A 21,552-nucleotide genomic window follows, 5' to 3' on the forward strand; every position below is an offset into this window, starting at 1 on the left:
CATACCGAGTCAGCAAAATCCTGGAGTACTATGTATTTAAGTTTGGTGCTCACACTTAACCAGTGGTTGATGTCATGACCAAACAAAACACAATTCTCCTGGGCCCTTATTCTCAAAACGTTCCTAGCCTTAAGAATTCTTAACTTTGATCGTACCCAATGTGTTAAGAATGGGCTTAAGAAGTTTTGTACTGTAGGGTTACGAACGTTTCAAGAATAGCTAGCCTGGGCCCTTATTCTCAAAACGTTCGTAGCCTTAAGAATTCTTAACTTTGATCGTACCCAATGTGTTAAGAATGGGCTTAAGAAGTTTGTAGGGCTACGAACGTTTCAAGAATAGCTAGCCCGGGCCCTTATTCTCGAAACGTTCGTAGCCTTAAGAATTCTTAACTTTGGTCGTGGCCAATGTGTTAAGAATGAGCTTAAGAAGTTTGTAGGTCTACGAACGTTTCAAGAATAGCTAGCCTGAGCCCTTATTCTCGAAACGTTCGTAGCCTTAAGAATTCTTAACTTTGATCGTACCCAATGTGTTAAGAATGGGCTTAAGAAGTTTGTAGGGCTACGAACGTTTCAAGAATAGCTAGCCCGGGCCCTTATTCTCGAAACGTTCGCAGCCTTAAGAATTCTTAACTTTGATCGTAGCCAATGTGTTAAGAATGAGCTTAAGAAGTTTGTAGGGCTATGAACGTTTCAAGAATAGCTAGCCTGGGCCCTTATTCTCGAAACGTTCGTAGACCTAAGAATTCTTAACTTTGATCGTAGCGAATGTCTTAAGAATGGGCTTAAGAAGTTCGTAGGGCTACGAAAGTTTCGAGAATAGTTAGCCTGGTCTGTAGGCTCTTGCATGTCAAACAGAAGATCCATGTTAGAATCTGTCTTCAGGAAAACATGCTTGCTGTAAGTTGTGATTAACAATATTGGGTTAGAATTGGCCTTCAGCAGACTATGATCGTCATAAGAGGTAACAGGATAAGGTCAGGCTTGCTGGCTTGGACACGATGTCAATCACTGGATTGTCTGGTCTTCCTTTCAGGCCACATCATATAGCTGATGTGGCGTTACTCCACAGATAAATACAACAAGGATGAGAGCAGAAATCGTGAAATTCTCCACTGCACTGGCTTATATTACTTACAGCAGAACCAATTATCACAGATTTCCACATTAATCACCATGGTTACAGAATCTGTTTATTTACTGATTAATCTGAAAGAAATCTTAACCAACACCAGCATAACAAGTGATGAAAACCAGAACATGAACGTGTTCTACCTAATTCCTGAATCTGAAACCATCAGAATGAGTTGTACTACTATATATATATTGCACATGAGCAGCTAACAGTGAGCGGAAATTAGGGGAAGACCACTACAACTTAACATCCTTGAGGTGGGTGTTAAACAAATACAAATATTTGGGGAGGGTCATACATATTTTATGATAAAATATAACCTTATGTCTTCACAACAACATGTACAGGGACATGAGTGTCAAACCAGCTCTCCTCCATAACAACAGAACACAAGAAGACATAGTCATCAATATCCCCCTCAATGGTAAAATACTCATCATGATTATGTCTACGAGTTATGATTATGTCAAATATTTAGGTGTGTATATAGAAAAGTGGAAGGAGAGTATTGAAAGGTTTTTAAAGTTCTGCTCAAGAAAGCAGCACTATCACCAATTTCAGTCAAACTTGTTGCCATGGAAATGCCAAAAATATTTTATTCAGAATTCCCAAACTACCAAAAGGCACCAGTACACCACCAGACCAATCTATGTGCCAAGTTTGGTGAAGAAACATTAAACGGTTTTAGAGTTCTGCTCCGGAAAAGAGCACTACTACAATTTCAGGCTAAGTCAAACTTGTTGCCATGGAAACGCCAAAAATATTTTATTCAGAATTCCCAAACTACCAAAAGGCACCAGTACACCACCAGATCTATCTATGTGCCAAGTTTGGTGAAGAAATAGTGAACAGTTTTAGAGTTCTGCTCCGGAAAAGAGCACTACCACCAAGTTCAGGCTAAGTCAAACTTGTTGCCATGGAAACGTCAAAAATATTTTATTCAGAATTCCCAAACTACCAAAAGGCACCAGTACACCACCAGACCAATCTATGTGCCAAGTTTGGTGAAGAAACATTAAACGGTTTTAGAGTTCTGCTCCGGAAAAGAGCACTATTACAATTTCAGGCTAAGTCAAACTTGTTGCCATGGAAACGCCAAAAATATTTTATTCAGAATTCCCAAACTACCAAAAGGCACCAGTACACCACCAGATCTATCTATGTGCCAAGTTTGGTGAAGAAATAGTGAACAGTTTTAGAGTTCTGCTCCGGAAAAGAGCACTACCACCAAGTTCAGGCTAAGTCAAACTTGTTGCCATGGAAACGTCAAAAATATTTTATTCAGAATTCCAAAACTACCAAAAGGCACCAGTACACCACCAGATCCATGTATCTGCCAAGTTTGGTGAAGAAATATTGAACGGTTTTAGAGTTCTGCTCCGGAAAAGACAAATGTGCACGGACGGACGGATTGACGGACGCACGGACAGAGTCTATTTTAATACCCCCCGCAAAACGTGTTTCGGGGGATAAAAAATAGCTTTAAAAGGAAGAAAGGTACATTGTAACATACATAAAAGATTTCATCCTATTCGTAGGTGTTTAGCATTTTTAGTATGGCCTTCTAAGTTCAGAGGATCATGGTCTTATCAGGTTCTGGTTCAGGTGTCACTCGACCCACAGGTTCCAGGTGGAGGATCTCAGTCTATCCCCCAGGTAATGGCTTCAGTGTCTGGATGGTGGCTTAGCTGGGTGAGTAGGTGAGTGAGTGGATGGATGTGCAGATGGATGGCTGAGCGGGTGAGTGAGTGGGTGTGTGAGTGGATGGCTGAGTAGGTGAGTGAGTAGGTGGGCGAGTGGGTGGGTGGGCGAGTGGATGGGTGGTGGATGGGTGGCTGAGTGTGTGGTGGTAGGTGGATGGATGGCTGAGTAGGTGAGTGAGGATGGGTGGCTGATGGATGGGTGGCTGAGTGTGTGAGTGAGTGTAGGTGGTGAGTGAGTGGATGGGTGGCTGAGTGTGTGAGTGGTAGTGAGTGAGTGAGGTGAGTGAGGATGGATGGGTGGCTGAGTGGGTGAGGTGAGTGAGTGGATGGGTGGCTGAGTGGATGGTGAGTGGTGAGTAGGTGGAGAGGATGGATGGCTGGCCCGGCTGGTGTGTGAGTGAGTAGGTGGTGAGTGGTGAGTGGATGGTGAGTGGGTGGCTGAGTGGAGTGGAGTGGGTGAGTGGTGGATGGGTGAGTGGGTGGTGAGTGGATGGGTGGCTGAGTGTGTGAGTGAGTAGGTGAGTGAGTGGATGGGTGGCTGAGTAGGTGAGTGAGTGGATGGGTGGCTGAGTGTGTGAGTGAGTAGGTGAGTGAGTGGATGGGTGGCTGAGTAGGTGAGTGAGTGGATGGGTGGCTGAGTAGGTGAGTGAGTGGATGGGTGGCTGAGTGTGTGAGTGAGTAGGTGAGAGTGAATGTGTGAGTGAGTGTGTGGGTAAATGAGAATAGAATGTTTATTGTAAGTGGCCTCTAGTAAATGTACTGAGTGTATGGATGGTGGCCTGGTTGGGAGAGTGAATTGGGTTTTATGCTGCTTTGAACAGTATTCCGGTTACATTGGTTTATCTGACTGAGGGAGGATGCCCCAAACGCTACAGGTCTCAGAAATTTATCACTATTGTGAGTTCCACAAATTACATGGTGCTGACAAACATAGAAACGAAATCAGGATTCGAACCCAATCATAGGTTTTAGGCACGGTCATGGGATGCAACTCTGTACAGCAAATTGTGGGGTTTAACATGACTGGGCAACTTGTGACCTTAGTGGCCTGTTGAATTTCGGCATGAAACACTGCTCACAATGTCCGCCATTGGTTTGTCTGGTCCAGACTCAATTATTTACATTTCCTGTTATAGTTGGAACACTGTTGAGTGTTAGTTAAACAAACTCACTGTGACATTTTGAGAAACTACACTCAGTGTGGGTATCAGTAGTGAAGAGTGTTGTATCTATCTTATCAGATTGAAAAAAACAATCACACTTAAGATTAGAGTTGTTTCTGAACCAACTGTGGGACCCGAATGTCAAGGTCAATGGTTGTCAAGACTTGGCTACATGGTCTGTCGTAATAAAAAGCAGGTTAGAACTACTGGGTGCCATTGTACAAAGCAACAACAATAGACAGTCGTAAATCTATGTAAAGGTATGGGAGTTACGGTCACCTTAGTGCTAAGATTGTACAATGACGCCCCGATCTTACATGCTTGTTACATGAGGCAGCATTCGCTCGTCATGACGAAGACCTGGGCTCGATTCCCCACTAGGGTACAGTGTGTGAAGCTCATTTCTGGTGCCCCCTGCCGTAATATTGCAGGAATATTGCTAAAAGCGGCGTAAAACCCAACTCACTCACCCACTGATAGTGTTAAATGATCAGGTAGGGAGACACACTGACTTCGATGCCAATTGTGTAAACCTATGAACATGGTGTCAATCACTGGACTGTGTGGTCCAGACTTGATTCTTTACAGATCGATCTATCATACAGATGGAATACTGCTGAGTGCGGCATTGAACGAAAAACAAACTGTTCACCATGATATGACTTTTACATTTAAGCAATACTGTAAACGTACTTATTTTCGCGTGGTGCAATTTTCGCGGAATTGACAGTTTAGACTACATCGCGCGGTTAATTATTTGCGCAATCAGTAATTGCCGGAACTGCCAGCTGTCTCTTTGGCCGCCACTAATAGCAGTGAAAACAAACAGAGTGGCTTAACCTGTCAGGTGGCGTTTATTGCTTACTCACAGGAAATCCCTATCTGTGCGATATACTAGTACACAGTAATCCGTTTACTCACGGAAGAGATGAAAAACACATCAGTCTTATGTTCCGAATTCTGACGATCTGACGAATTAACTTCTACTGTATATGAAGCTCTTTGTGATATCAAACAAGCCGGGTTGTTGTGAATGAGATGATTGAGTGTTAAGTGACTATTCGCTTCATGATGTACTGGTAAATAAAATCTTAATGAATAAATAAAATACTGCTGTATTATTTCTTTCCGAGTCGTTTCATGGTAATCTATTTTGTATCAAACCATCTGTCATGTGACCAATTTCCATGGCGGCCACAACACACATTGCTGTTTTCGCTAATTCGGCGATGGGATTTGGCTCATTATTTAATTATGTTTTGCGAAATCCATTACAGCGACAGTTAAGTATGATTCTTTATGCTACTATCAGTCGTCATTATAAGATTCCCGTAGATATCTGTCTTCAAACTTGATGTGTTATGGTAACAACTCAGGGGCGAGCGTGGCTAGACTGAATGAATGACAGGTTTATTCGCGGTGTATAAATTTTTGTGCTAAAATGTTTTGCGCGATAAGCGAAAAATAAAACCTGCGCGAAATATAATACGTTTACAGTATTCCAGAAATTATACATGATAACAGGAGACATCAAGAACATGTAAAATGCTTACATACCCTGCATATTTGTGATTCAAACCTAGATTTTGTTTTAACCACTGGGCCACCTGAATATGCTTGTCTCTCATCATCGTTGAACATGTCATATAATGAAAACTGATGATTACACTCAGTTACCTCGACCTACGAACCCCATGTTATACAATCATAACTTTCCATTTAGAATATGACATGTCAATAACAAACATGTGTTTAAGGTATTTTAATCACACCACAATCACTTCAGGAAATATCCATGTAGAAACTGGTGCACATGGACCCTCTGTCCTATTGTGGAAATAGTTAAAATTCCAAGGCGTGCAGCAAACAATGACAAGGATTAGACAGTGACGTCCAAGTGGTGTAACCCATAAATACCAAACTTAAAGTAACTCCGCACCTAAATGTTTTAACATTGTTTTGACAATCATTTTAAGAAAGATATTCTAGAACCCTATACTTATCATAATAATTTTGAGTCATGCAAGATCAAATTAAAAGATGTGTTCCTCAAGTCTTTCTAATATTCATTCATCTATTTGTTTGAAACAGTATTTTGGTTAGTGAGTGAGTGAGTTTAGATTTACGCTGCACCCAGCAATATTGTGTATTAGAACAACTAGGCATTACTGTTTAATGCATCACCATGTCTTTGAAGATACAAATAAATATGCTGCTCAAAGACTTTAAATAGAAATGCTATTCTGATATTCTTATGTTTGGGCAAGCCAAAGCCTGAACATGCTCAAGTGGCAGATTAACCAGATGTTTAGAGATTAACAGGAATAGTTCTCAAGGAGATTAACATAATCTCAACACGATGACATATGATTTCACGGTCAACATGGTCAAGGTCTTCAAGTGGCATGTTTCAAGGTGGCCGACAGGGTCACCTGATTGGACAGGACGTGTTTCACTGATAGGCTGGAGTTGAGTGGGTTACAATCACAGCCCAAGCTGGTTTAGCCGATAACAGGCCAGTAGTGTTCCGATTGCCCTTTCAGTCTCGGTCAACAGAAACTGCTACCAAGGGAAATATTTACTTATTCTTGATCGGCTATGATTTCAGAGACATCACCAACAACAGTTTACAGGGGTGTCAGATAACAAAATTGAAAATGAAAAATTCTACTACCATGTTTTGTCCTTGACTAAAGTTTAGTTTTTGAATATCTTAGATTTTGATAGTAGTAATAATCCCATTCAAAATGAAGAGGAGCCCCATTGAGATGGCAGATTCAGAGAAAATCTAGCCTTGCTTCATTTAGGGCTTTAGCATTGCAGGGAGGGCTAGCCAGTATTGGCAATCTATGGGTTCAGTGACTCCGCGATACACTAGTTTTGACCATGTCTACTTGTGTTTGTTTTTATTGCTTAAGTCCCTTTGTTTTAATGGTAAAAATATTAAACTACAAATTATTTTTGAACTACATGAAATTTCTTCGAAGTTTCAAAGTAAACACTGCTGATTTTTGTACACGCCCAAAGGCAAATAAAAGATATTATCCCACTTGCCCCGCACTATAATTTCCTGGTTTGGGCAAGTCGGGCATGCTAACCAAACGCCCTGGTTTGTTATTAAATTCAAGTCAGGTATAATCACATGATAATCAGGACAGCAGTTATCAAAACTGATCAAACAGTCATTACCACTATCAGCATCGATTTGATATGTTGTTGTAACACCTGCCCAGTGACTGATGTCACAACTGGAGAAAACACCCTGAGTCAAAGTCAACAAGACGACCGTTTACCGAGTGGTTTCGAACTAGATTTCGGAGAGAGATGTGTAGGCCTTCAAAACTAGGTCACTTTGACTCAACTCAAACTCATATGAGGAGACGTGGCGAGTGAGTTTAGCTTTACACAACTTTTAACAATATCCCAGAAATATAAAGGCAGGGGATAAACGAACATCCATTCACACATTGTACCCCTGTAGGAAATTGAACCCGGACCTTCGTCATGATGAGAGAACGCTTTACCAACTAACCTACCCACCTGTCCCTTTAGAGTGAGTGAGTGAGTTTAGTTTTACGTCGCTTTTAGCAATATTCCAGCAATATCACGGCAGGGGACACCAGAAATGGGCTTCACACATTGTACCCTTGTGGGGAATCAAACCCAGACCTTTGGAATCATGAACGAATGCTTTACCCACTACAACCTACCCAACTGCCAATTAGGAAGGTTTTACAGTGAAAGATTGGATTGGGAAGTTCAGCAAGGTGGGGAATGTGGTCAGTGGTTAAGGACACCCCATTATCAATGGATGACAATACAGTATAATGGCCCCAAGCCAGTCCTTGTTTTATCTGATTACAGACTAACAGACAGGGTAATAACAAGTACCTTCTTTTAACTTTTAATGTCCTTTGGTACAATGCAGTTGGGGATTGAACCACAATCTTCTGATCTCCAGGAAGACATTCTATCCACTAGACTATAGAGACAATCCCCCAAACATTGTAAATAACGAAATTCTGTCATTTGTTACTAATTTCTATAACAAGTAGAGAGAGTTGAAACTCTCAAATTGTCTTCCCAAATCCTCAACAGTCTTTAACAAGAGTGAGTTTAGTTTTACGCTGCTTTTACAATATTCCAGCAATATCACGGTGGGGGACACCAGAAATGGGCTTCACACGTTGTACCCAGTGGGGAATCGAACTCAGGTCTTTGGCGTGATGAACGAACGCTTTAACCACTGGGCTACCCCACTGCCCCCTTTAAAAAGGAATAACACCTGCCCTTGATGACAACATATGAAGAACGAAACCCTGGATAGGGTAAAAGATGGAAGTTATGCATGGATGACGGCCAAAAAATGTCGAAAATATCATAATATAGCATTCCTTGATTATTCGCGATTCCAACGATATATGTTATTATACAAAATACAACATATGAGGGTTGCAGTATCAAGACTAAATGACACCCTTTCTTGATGATACTTTTAAACGTTTATTGTTTTTTAAGTATGTATCAAAAGTATATAAACATAATGATCATATGCTACTATTTGTCTACTGAAAGTGATTTTACCCAAGTCTGATAACATAATTGGGGTAAAATGCGCTGAATTAGTCCGATTTGAAATCCTACACAAAGCTATTAAAATTGAAACGCAAGTGAGAAGTAAGAAGTCAAACTGACTGATTGACACAAGTATGTACTAAATGCATATCAATTTCACTGTTACACCTGATTCTGAAAACACACAGAAGTATTTTCGAAAATTTACAAAATCCTATTAATAAAAATAAAACCAGACAATTTCCTTAACAAAAACCTATCCGATTAAACTCACAGATAATCACTTAAGTCCTATAAATTCATATAAATGTCCTCATTTTTATAACCGCATCACCTCTCCTAAACAGCTTCAAATACCATGACATAAAAAACAATGTTTACTCTCCGACATTTGTCACGTAGGCCACCTACTTTAAAGGGTTTAAGTTTCATCCCATTTACAAACAGTCAAATTACGCATTTAAATGGCAAAATGAACAAACGTCTTGAGCAGGCCCAACCTGAAGGTCAGCCAACTCTCATTAACCCCGATATCCGTCAGTCCCAATATGGCCAACATCTTATCCTACAGTAACTAACTGAAGAGGAAGTTTTACATCGTGTGTCAGATCTGCTGATCTGTTTCTATTTATAGCTCAGTGTCGGGTCAAGTCGTGAGGTCACATGACAGGCAAGTCCCACCGTGTAAACAAAGACAAGTTGACAACGGACAAGAAACACTCCAGTCCCTGTTTGGCAACATCGGAAAGAAACAGTGGCTGGGTATTTCTGAACCTGCTGGATCTTCCTCCAGAAATACTTGTAGACTTAACTTGAGGCCCTATTATTAATTTTGTTTATTTCTTTGTTGAAATTGTTTATAAGGCCAGACCAATTTTATTTCTTGTTTTACATATTTTTGTCCTCAGATAACCTAAAGGCAGGGGGAAAAAAATAAGTAAAATAAAATCACCAAAGTAATATTCCTTCTAAATATTAAAGTATTTTACATTTGGTAATTTGTGAAGTGTATATGTGGCAAAAAACAATAAAAATAAAATTTTCCTGTAAGTTTACATTTTTGGTGGATAAAAACATTAGCATTTTATTTTTGAGCAGGGACAATTTATTTTTATATTTTATCTTATTCTAGAAAAAATACGACCGGCAGATCTGTAAAACAAGAAATAAAATTGGCCTGGCCTAATATTTAAGAAATGAGCATTGAGAATCTCGTCATAGGAAACTGATGAAGCACAGACTTGCTATAATATTTCAGACTTTCACAGGATTGGTTGATTGTTGTTTAACGCCGCACTCAGCAATATTCCAGCTATGTGGCGGCGGTCTGTATCTAATAGAACCTAGATCAAACAATCCAGTGATCAACAGTATGAGCATTGATCTATGCAATTAGGATATGATGACACGTGATAACCAAGTCATCGAGTCTGACCACCCGATCCTGTTAGTCGCTTCTTACAACAAGCATGGATTGCTGAAGATCAATTCTAACCAGGATCTTCACGGGTTTTCAAACCAGATTCTGTATGTAAACTAAATAATGATTAAGTGGTGTTCAAGTGATTTTAAACACACACACACACACCCCAAAAAAACAAGCAAAAAAATGCTTCAGTAGTTAAGAAGTAAAGTCTGTCACCAGTTTGAAATAGATAGGTTTTGAGGTGAAATATGAAAACATATAAGTAGAAGACTTTCTCAGATGTGAGGGGAGATTGTCCCCCTCTGTTGCTGTACTTCACTAAAAATACCAAGATTCTATTGTCCACCTCAGTCTAATATGTGATGCCCATATCTGAAGTCCCATCCTGCAGAATAATGCTTAAAATGGCATGAAACCTCACTCACTCACTCCATATGAACTCCTAACACAACCAAGGTCCAATCTGGCCTGGATATTCACACTCTTTCAACAGTATTCATAAGTGCTTACTACTTATGTTAGTAGAGTCTTATTACTTTAAGATATACTTGAACTTCTACTGCTGGTACCAATGATCATGTCAACATGTATTTAAGCCTGGATCTGTATATATCAGTGCGCAAGTAGGTGCTATTTTATCTAGATTGTTAATGTATCTACCCTGGTCGTTTATACAATATATATCTATTCTGAATGTTTATACAATATCTATCTATGTGGCTGTTTATACAAGTATTATCTATCCTGTCTGTATATACAATATATATCTCTTCTGGTAGTTTATATAATATTATCCTCATATATTGTCAGTATATGAGAAGCCTTACTAGAAGTAATCCATGCAGGAATAAATACGTTTTTTAAGTGAGTGAGTGAGTTTAGTTTCATGCCACAGCAATATTCCAGCTATATGGCGGCGGCCTCGAGCCTGGACCAGACAATCTAGTGATCAACATGAGCATCGATCTATGCAGTTGGGATAGGATGACATGTGTCAACCAAGTCAGCGAGCCTGACCACCCGATCCCGTTAGTTGCCTCTTACGACAAGCATGGGTTACCGAAGATTAATTCTAAACTGGATCTTCTTGGGTTCTGTTTTTGAGGATATATACATTTAATGTAGACATGATCCTAGTGAGTATATACATACTGAATACACACACAAAAAAACCTATCAATATCAATGTGAACGATAATTTGTGATGGAATGTTTAAAACTGATCTGATACACATCTGAAAAAACTCATCCTGAGCCCCACTCAATAGCGATACTTTCTCAAACTGATGCCATACTTCTGTTATTACTTCGCATCTCGATTTCAACACAGCCAGTGTCACTGGATATTATCCAAGGTTGGTATTTATTCAGGTTTCCGGAGGTATTCAGCTATTTAGGATGACTTTACAATGAACTGGAACAGCAGCAGAGACTCGTTGAGTCGTGCTAAGTGTTATGGCTGACACGGCGAACATCAACATGTTTATCTACGAAAAGTAACTTGTACCCTGCTTCTTTAATGGATGGCCCAGGGCCTCTTGCACATAACCATCTTACGTTAGATTATGGATTGGTCGGCTGGTTTGGTGTTTAATGCTGCACTCAGCAATATTCAAGCTATATAGCACCGGCCTCTAAATAATCGAGTCTGGACCACACAATCCAGTGAGCATCTACCTTTGCAATTTGGATACAATGACATGTGTCAACCAAGTCAGTGAGCCTGACCACCCAATCCCGTTAGTGGCCTCTTACCACAAGCATGGGTTTCTGAAGATCAACGATAACCTGCATCTTCACAGGTTGTTAGATTATGGGAACTATGATCACTGTAGCACTAAGATCACTTGTGCATGTGGGCCCTGTAGTGTTACACGTAACCAGGAAGAGTTACATCCCCTAGCTCTGCCAGGATCAGCTGCTCATGCTATTAAATCACAGGAAGCAAAACGCTATACATTTGATGCCAAACTGCCACACCACAAAGGGGCATGTCTAAAACACACGCACAAAATATTGATTGAAACACAGGAAAGAAATACTTAAATAGTTAATTTGAACATTTAAAGAGGTGATTTGAGTTCCATAGTAAAACAGCAGCTCGGGAAATCGAGAACCAAAAGACTTCAGTTTTATGTATTTTCACTTCCGTTCAAGTATCCATCAGTTTGCATCAGTTGGGGCAGCCCTCATATTACCAAGCCAAAATGTTGCAATTTATGGAGAAGATCAAACCAATTCCATACAAGAGGCATATGTACAATATTCACCAGAATAATTTTTCATTTTGCTTTCCTCAATTGCCTACAAGTATCTATGGGTAGCCGATTTAGGCGTTATATTTGTGTATTGAGCCCTACATTCTACTAACACTACAACTAATCACATACCTTTAAATTGTTTCATGTTTGATACAAAATGATTACATTTTCAAAACCATTAAACCATTACTGTTGCCATTATTACATTATAGCCATTACTAAATAATAATTATCAGATCATCAACAAAAACACAGCAGAACAAAACAGTTTCAGATTATAAAAGAAACTGATGTAATGATTAACACTCCAGCAAAACTATTCTCCTAACAGCTGGTTGCAACAGCTGCTATCATTGAATATCCTACGCAACCTTATTAACACCATTTCCGTGAACCTATTCACCTGGAAACACAAAATTATACTGCACACTAAAGTGAACCAGGTACACAAATATTTAGCCAATTTTCAGAAAAAGGGATTGGAAACGGCGGACATGTTTTCGACAGCCTGTTTTGCTAAAAATGATCAAAGCACTATTAAGCTTTGTTTGGAATGGGGATGGACCAACGTAAATGGTGGTTACTTGGTTTGTATGTGTTTTATGTTCTGATAAATAATGCTGAATATGAACACATATAAATACTCCAAAAAGTCCCTCTGATCATGAAGCTTTGTGAATCATTACATTTAGTTCAAAATCCAAATTCCATTACCCCAACATTTCTTAAAGTTGTGGTCTTCAGCAACCCATGCTTGTTGTAATAGGAGACTGACGGATTACGTCAGACTTGCTGACTTGGCATCTCATTGTGTTGACTGACTGACTGACCGAGTTTGGTTTTATGCCGCTTTTAGCAATATTCCAGCAACATCACGGCGGTCGTGTTGACATTATGAGGTTCAATGCTCATGACGTCAATCACTGGGAGTCTGTTACAGACTGGACTATTTACAGACCGCTGTCAGAGACCATATACCAATATATTGATTGTGGACATGGTGTTGAACAACAAACAAGTTGGAGCTAAATGTCGCAGTGTTTATTAAAATAATATTACTGACACTGACAGTGATACTGATAGAGAATATTTATCCAGTGTCTATCACAATACATGTGGTACATTAAACCCACATGGTCAGGATGACGTGTAACCATGGCAACAATAAACTATATTAGCAGCTCCTGGCGTCAGACAGACATAGCGCACTGATTTCAAAGTGTTGATCTATGTTGTAGACTGTTTATAAATTTGAGCTATTATGATGAAGTCACGAAATTGTTGCAGCAGCTGATTCTGATCAAGAAATTGATGGTGCTTTCTGTATGTGCAATTTAAGAGTAAAACTGACGAAACTACAGGCTGTTATCCAACTTGAAGCAAAATTATATTAACCGGAAAATGGTTAAGTAAGAGAAAATACTTGAATCGTTTGTTGAATGCTGATTCTGTTGATATGCTGATGATTGAAGCAGCATCAAAAAAGGTTGTTCTACTTTGAGAATTGAGCGATTTCTCTAAAATTGAAACAATATCAGTATCAATACAGTCACATTTCATGCAGATCACAGCAGAAATTTACATAAACTGTGTCAATAACATGGCCTAATATAAAATAAAATAAAAATAAAAAATCGTCATGACCCAATTCATTTAAGAGTTGCTTAGATACAAATATGGTCATGATATGCCTGCAATACTCCTGATGTGACTTTAAATCGTTAACTAATTCACATACAAATATGCATGAAAAATTGAAGAAACCTAATTCTCTAGCAATATGTGTAATTACCCAATTGAGCTAGTGTTCTCACATGTCTTCTCAACCAAAACAGCATTTTAGCTAGAGTTGAAATGTGAAAAAGGCACACCCATTGAGTTTGATTACACCCTAGAGACTAAATATATCTTGAATATGTGAAGAAACTATGAATTACAACCTTTGAATCAATACTCAATAGAGTCAGAGCTACAGATAACTTTTTGGGTCATTGAGTTACGTCCTCGCTTGTGTTCATCTCAATTGGGTATCCTACTTTTCCTTTCAGTTACCAAATAGATTGTACTCACCTCACTCAAACTCAATTGGGTATTTTGCTATTTTCCATTAATTTTTTAAATATAATAAAGTTTAAATGTTAGTCAAACTAACATTTGACATTTTTGTGTGTACGCATGTAAGATCACATTTATTTACAAAAATTCAAGAGTACTTGTATGCAATAGACTTAATAGGAATTGAGTTTTCACATAAATATTTGCGTAATTTACGCAGATATGCAGCTTAACTGTACCTCTGAATAGAGTTATCTGCCCCTGCCTTGACATTGCCTAACTTCAAGGCAAGACCACCGCCCAGTATCACAAAGATGTACACATGATACGCCATCTGTCTTCATAGTTGTAATCACTGATGGCTAAAAATAAAACTTCCATATAATGCACTTATTGACGTCAAGCTGGCACAGGATAGGGAGGGGGAAGAGTGGTATGTGGCTTGTTACGTAACTATATATAACTTGTTGTCATGTCAGTACACATGTAGATCCAGGTTAGAATTGGTCTTCAGCAACCCATGCTTGTCACAAGAGGCGACTCACGGGATTAGGTGGTCATGCGCACTGACTTGGTTGACACATGTCATCGTATCACAATTGCACAGAATGACAGATTGATGCCCATGCTGTTGATCACTGGTTCGTCTGGTCCAGACTCGATTATTTACAGACCGCCGCCACATAGCTGGAATATTCCAGAGTGTGACCGTAACCAACAAACAATTAAACAAACGAACCTTTACAAAAACCAAACGTAACGATAACTGGTCCTTATTTCAGTACAACTTTGTATTTCAAATTACTGTTTTCTAGTGCAATAGGCGTGTTACAAACTATCATATTTCATGTACTTGCAAGAATAGCTAGCTTTAGTAAAAATGTTCTATCAGGGGTGGAAATAACCCATTGCCCGACGTCTGAGTCCAGTGTTTTTTTCTGTTGGGCAAGCAAATTTGTATATCACACTGTACCGGTGTCCAGTTGACTTTCCAACGTTAATTATGTTGTTTATTTAAAAAATCAACAAGAAAACAGCCGGTATAGTGGAAAAATTATCAGGGCAAGTGATTTTACATGTGCCACTGTACCGGAGTACACTAGCATTTTTAAGGTTATTTCCACCCCTGTCTATGTATACCTGGGTCAATATTTTTACATGTTACCCCTATTGCACTACGCTATTACCATGACTATGTAGCCTACAGAAAAAAAATAAACAACATGCATCATTTAGTACATTCTTTGTATCAAATCGCTGTGAAAGATTACAACCCCGTGAAAAAAACTACTTGTCACATGATGGGGCAAGCAGCTATATCCAACACTGGTATCGTGTATGACTTGGGTTCCCTTTTAGCGAGTTCAATATCATACAGAGCCTCTAGCTCTCCTGAAATCATTTAGCAAAACAACAATGGGATCAATTTTGAAATCAGCCTTACCAATTAACAGTCACATTTTCAGTGATGAGAAGTTCAGACTCAAAGACTTCACTCGGTGCCCCTGTGTGAGTCATCGTCTCATGAAAGACATGTTCGTAGATCACGACATTCTAATTCAATATTTTATGTGATAAAACACTTACAAAAGTCTCTCCCTGTTTGCTGTGGGTTTAGAATCTATCAACCGGTTGTTTGTTAGTGGGAGAATGATAAGATCAGGTATTGATGGCCCCGAGTCAGGCAATTAACAATATGAAATCATGAACGATTTCATCGACCTACTTCATACCCAGGGTCACAAAACACTAACTCTGTCTTTAGAAATGGACACTGTCAAGATGTGGGTATTGATTGATCAGCCAGGTTGTTAATTAAAGAAATCTCGGAGATTATTCAACATCACTGCCCAGAATGTTATAAGATGCTTGGATGAGATCGTGCAGTTGAGGCTAATTTTACCAGGTTTATGGCACTTTGGCAAAATTTGGAAAAATCCTAATTTGTTAAAGTTAATATTTTCATGAATCTTGGGTCTTTGAATATGGAAATAATGTATTAAGCATTAGAGGCTCTTCTTCATTGCCAGGTACCACCATCATTGATAAACGGTTACCACAAAGTCAATAAAAGTCAACAAAGCCATAAAATTAAATATAAATATATTCAACAAACTGAATGTTTTCATTTTAAATTTGAGAAGTTTTTCTGACATGTGCTCCCGATTTGGGGCTGAATTTAGGAGCTGAATATCACCCGGAACAGGTCTAGATAAACCCTGAAGCACACAGATCTAAACACAGATCACAGACCAGATAAGTCTGTTACCAACTCCATGTAAACAATCTGCCGTGCTGCTGTCGCCACGAAGGAAATCAATGTTGCTTGCAAGGCCTTGAATATGGCATTAGTTGGTTTACAAAAACGAACAAGCAATACGGATATTGGAAAAACATAAGTAAATAATTTCAGCCCAATCTGCAGGGTGCGTGGTGGCCAAATTAGGTCATAAGTAGGTGGTTATGCAATCGCAGGTGACAAACATATTTTTACCTGGACCCATCAGGAGTCGTAAGTTGAACAATTGATATAAGAACATACACTGAATGTGCTTACACACATTTTAATATTCTTGCTATGATGTCACTTTGCCATGACTGAATGACTGAGTTTGGTTTTACGCCGCCGCTTTTAGCAATATTCCAGCATTACAGCGTGGGACACCAGAAATGGGCTTCACACATTGTACCCATGTGGGGATTTGAACCCGGGTCTTCGGCGTGAGGAGCCAACGCTTTAACCATTAGGCTACCCCACCGCCCCACTTTGCCATGAATGCAAGTGAGTGAGTGAGTTTAGTTTTATGCCGCAATCAGCAATAATCCAGCTGGTCATGGCAGTCTGTATATAATCAAGTCTGGACCAGATAATCCAGTGATTAACAGCATAAGTATTGATCTACGCAAATGGGATACAATGACAATTGACATGTGTCCACTAGGTCAGCGAGCCTCAAACTCAAGATAAGCAGGTTAACTGTAGCGACTGGTACACAAGTTCTATGTACCGGTACATTCAAGATGCACTGGGTGTAGCGAAGATACATGCACTCATGCACTGACGACAGTCTGCACATGTTTGCACTTTTGTTGCAGGTGTCAATCATGTACCTCACGGTCTGCTTAAGGAGTGATCGACCTTATCATGCTCATCTCGTTAACAGATAAATACCACAACAGCCACTTTTGAAGTTTGGGTTCATGAAGTAAATAATGCATTACTGTGAGTCTAATAAACACAAGTACACCAGACCCAGGAAATCCACAACAATAATCCTTATACATTCAACAAGCCTTTATTAATCAATGTTTCCATAGACTAGAAGGACCCACTGTGGTTTTATGACGATTTTAGTAATATTCCTGTAACATCACAGCTAATAACTCTAAAATTTCAACAATAATTTATTAATGTTTCATTGACTGGAAAAGACACAGTCACTTAGAATATGCAAGTTTGGTTTTTTGTCGAGTTTTGTAATATTCATTCAGTATATTACAGGGGACACCAGAAATGGACTTCACACAATGTATCCATGTGGGGAACCGAACCCGGATCTTCAGTATGACAAACAAACGCTGTAACCACTGGGCTTCCACTCCGTACCTTAATATATGTAATCAATACTGAGTACATTATCAATTGATTATTGATGTTAAAGTTATATTCACATCTGAGACATGATGTAGTAAGACTGGACATTCATATCCATCATCCTTTCCCCAATACGCAATGTTCGCGCTAAAGAGATATTGAACTCCAACACTCTTATACTGATGTGTATGTACACTGTCTAACATTGTACACCACCATATGACAACAGCCTGTGAATAATTGATTCTGGACCAGACAATAACGTGATTGATGCTGCGAGCAGCGATCCATGATGTCAGGTCGAAGACGTACATTTAAGGTCACGTCAGTCAGTCCATTTAGTCCGACGGGGCTTACAGTGATAGAATAGCAGCTCGAACAGTTTTCACCCCAGACAGTATCTAAACAATTTGGACAATTAAAACCTCCACACGACACACAGACTTATTGTCAGATTAAGTCTACAACTGTTCTAGTAATATTCTCAAAACAGCAGAGCACGACCAGTAACACCAAAAAGGTTTCACAGCCATGTAACAGTGAACAGAATAACACTGGCCTTTAAATCATCCTTTCAGGATTGCCAGACACACTAGTGGCTTATCATATCATCAATGATTCATGCTGCTGGGGTAAGATCACACTTTGACACACAATCTGTCTGCCACAGATCACAATCACCCCAACCCCATTTTAGATGACCCTGCCTCCACCCACCCTTCCCCTGGGACATAGGGGCCAACAGAGAAACTTCCTGAGTGATCCTATATGGGGGTCTGATATTAGGGATAATACTGCAATGACCGAATACAGAACTTATCTAGGACTCCTTAGTACGTGACTTTCGAATACAAATTGGGAGAATATGTATTTTTTCAAAATTCTAATTTTCTTCCTTTTCTTAAATTCAGGATATTTTAACATTTCACTCAATGCAAAGACATAAAACTAAACATTAATTCCCTTCTCTTCTATGGACTGATTGTCTATGAAATGCAAGTCACCTCTCAACAACGCTCAAAGCCATTATTTATTACCATAATATGACTTTTGATTCCAGTTTGGAATTTTGACATTGCTTCAGATTTGGGTCTGAATATTGGCTCTTAGCGGGTCTAGCTAAATCACCACAATTAACTACGATACTCTACAGTCCATATGTTTTTCATTTCAACGGGCGAATTGGAAATCCAATTTAGAATGATCAGATTATGTTTATTCACATTTGTCATCATAATGCAGACACTACAATATGAATAATAACATTATGTATAAATTGGTCTGGCATTGTTTCCTATATGAACTATTTGGCTAATTAGGTTAAGACAGATCAAGCAGATATTGAGATAAATTGCCATTATAATGACAATCAGTAATTTAAAGTCATGTCAATAGAAACAAAAATATCAGCCTAATCATTGGAAGATCATCTCTCCACATGAATAACATATGATTGAACATAACTAACTCACACATTCAGTACGTTTACAGACCATTCAATTCTCCGTACAACTAGGTGCACTTGTACTCTGCATGACACAAGAAAGACACAAGCGTGCTCAATGTACGCAATCTTAAATAATTCATGAACAGGTTGAATTCTTTGTTTTTGTGCGTCATGACTATGTTTTTCCCACGAAGATGATAATGAGACAGAAAATTACCATGAGTCACAGCTTTGATGCATTAGGCTGTCCATCAATATCGATCGAACGTCAGTTCGGTCGCGGCAAGAACATATATGCTGTCTCCATGCAGAAGATCTTCAAGTACAAGATAACTGTAAAAAACACTGTTCATGGTTTAGACACACACAAGCTGGCTTACACAGCAACTTGGCAGTGCGATGCATTCTCATGCAGTGGTTGGTCTATTAATAGAATATTTATCTCCCACTGGCATTAGAGCATCTTTGGATCCAGGTGAAACAATGTCTCTCCCTTCATGGCATTATCTCTGGATTAAGTGTTTAAATGAAATGCATAGACACAGTAGACATGAGAAGATGTCGCGCCTAGCCTAACATCGCCTAGCAGAAGGCTTTGTAGCAAACTGATCATTGATTAAATCGAGTTCTAAGCAGCTGGTTGGTCTAATGCTTGCCCACAGACACTCATGTGTCTGTGTCCATGTTTTCGCTACATCCAGCTCTTCCATACACTGCTGTCTTTGTTATCTTTGAAATATAGCGATAAGGAGATTATTGTTCCAAGGCGCAAAATGGAACTGACATATCGCGCTCTTTGTTTTGAAGCGACTGAATCGAACATCATTTTCAAAACAAAGGTCATTGTGACGAAACAGTTCATTTGCACGTTATTCACAAGAGGCATACGATTTATACTAAGCTCTTTAGGTTGAAGTAGATACTATCTTGCCATACTTGATGTCAAATTACGTCACGCCATCATTCTAAAGGATATAGGGGTAGATATAACCTGCTTTTCTACCTCGCCTTGTGTTGAGTTCGCCCGATACCCCTCTCCAAACATGTGCCGTCGAAGAAGAATAAATTTCTTTAAACCTACCTTCACGCTTTGTCAGCTCATGCAAACACACGTGCAGGTATAATCTTGAAATATGTCAACGTCTGGCAGGTTTTCCTTCCGCCAAAATGAGCTTGAGAGCGAGAATCTGTCTCTTCTTCAGTCCTTTCGCCTGCTATGTTTATCTTTTTCCTGATGGCGGAAATAAGGTGACGTCAGATCACGTGACTAGAAAGTCTCACAGCAACACAAACAGAGGTCATGTGACTAGGTAAATCCCCGTCACAACAAATCGAGGCCAGTTGAGGACAGAGGCCGTTTCGGGGCAGATATCACGTCTCGCGGTGTCATAGTCGTCGTGTCTGGTTCGTTCAGAGCTGCGAAGGATTCAGCAAATGCGTACTGTGTTCTTTTGCACCTGGAACTTCTATTAACAGTCATGTTCTGAGAGGTGTTTTGACATGAACGATCACAGAATTGTCTGATTGTAAGATATCACAAAAATTAGATGCAGACGACCGATTTGATGCTCATGGTATTGCGCTGATTATATAGGCAGTATCTAAGGCAGCAACTAACTGATGTTTTAAAACGAACAATAACAATCACCAGCAAACGCTTGCTCAATATTTTCGGTTTGTTTGACGCCAAGTTTGTTTTGTTGCTATAAATACAAAGCACTATTTAATAAACAATATTCCTAATATTTTGACAGTAAATGAATGGCGATCTCTTTCACGCGATCGTTCCCCGAATGATGTAATTTTCCACAGGATGTCAGTGTCATTTTTTTGCAAACTCCTCTGATATGTTTCCACCACAAGCCAACGATAGATCTCATCAGGCTGTTTTATTTGTTGTTTTTGTTGGCTGTTTTTTATAATATTCATCAATATTGAGTTTATACGTCTCCGGCGTGGACCAGACAATCCCGTGATCGACACGAGCAATGATCCCAGTCGAAGTGCGATAAGACACGATTAACCAGGTCACCGATCATGGCCACCGATCCATTAAATCCTCTCAAACGATCAGGGGTACCCGTGGCAGATTAAAGACGGAATTTAGTTTATTAAGGAGCCACGACAACAATATTGAGGACGCTGCTGCTGCTGCTCCTACTACTACTACTACTACTACTACTAGTGAGTTTACTT

General features: G+C 39.4%; 1 protein-coding gene and 1 long non-coding RNA gene across 2 annotated transcripts in view; one reads left to right on the plus strand and one right to left on the minus strand.

Moving 5' to 3' along the window:
- LOC124277662 (protein yippee-like 2) overlaps positions 1 to 20,602 on the minus strand; it is a 50,654-nt gene extending 30,052 nt beyond the window's left edge. Inside the window, exon 1 of the mRNA XM_046713394.1 lies at positions 20,438 to 20,602. The gene's annotated coding sequence lies outside the window, so the exon portion shown is untranslated. The remainder of the gene's footprint in view (positions 1 to 20,437) is intronic.
- Positions 1,436 to 9,744, plus strand: LOC124277664. Its single transcript, XR_006898886.1, has 3 exons — positions 1,436 to 1,456; positions 2,829 to 2,831; positions 9,437 to 9,744. It is a non-coding gene; the product is annotated as an uncharacterized LOC124277664 (long non-coding RNA).
- Positions 20,603 to 21,552: the final 950 nt, after the last annotated feature.

The sequence above is a fragment of the Haliotis rubra genome, unplaced genomic scaffold (assembly GCF_003918875.1).
Source record: "Haliotis rubra isolate DU_JTF1 unplaced genomic scaffold, ASM391887v1 Scf225, whole genome shotgun sequence".
Taxonomy (NCBI): domain Eukaryota; kingdom Metazoa; phylum Mollusca; class Gastropoda; order Lepetellida; family Haliotidae; genus Haliotis; species Haliotis rubra.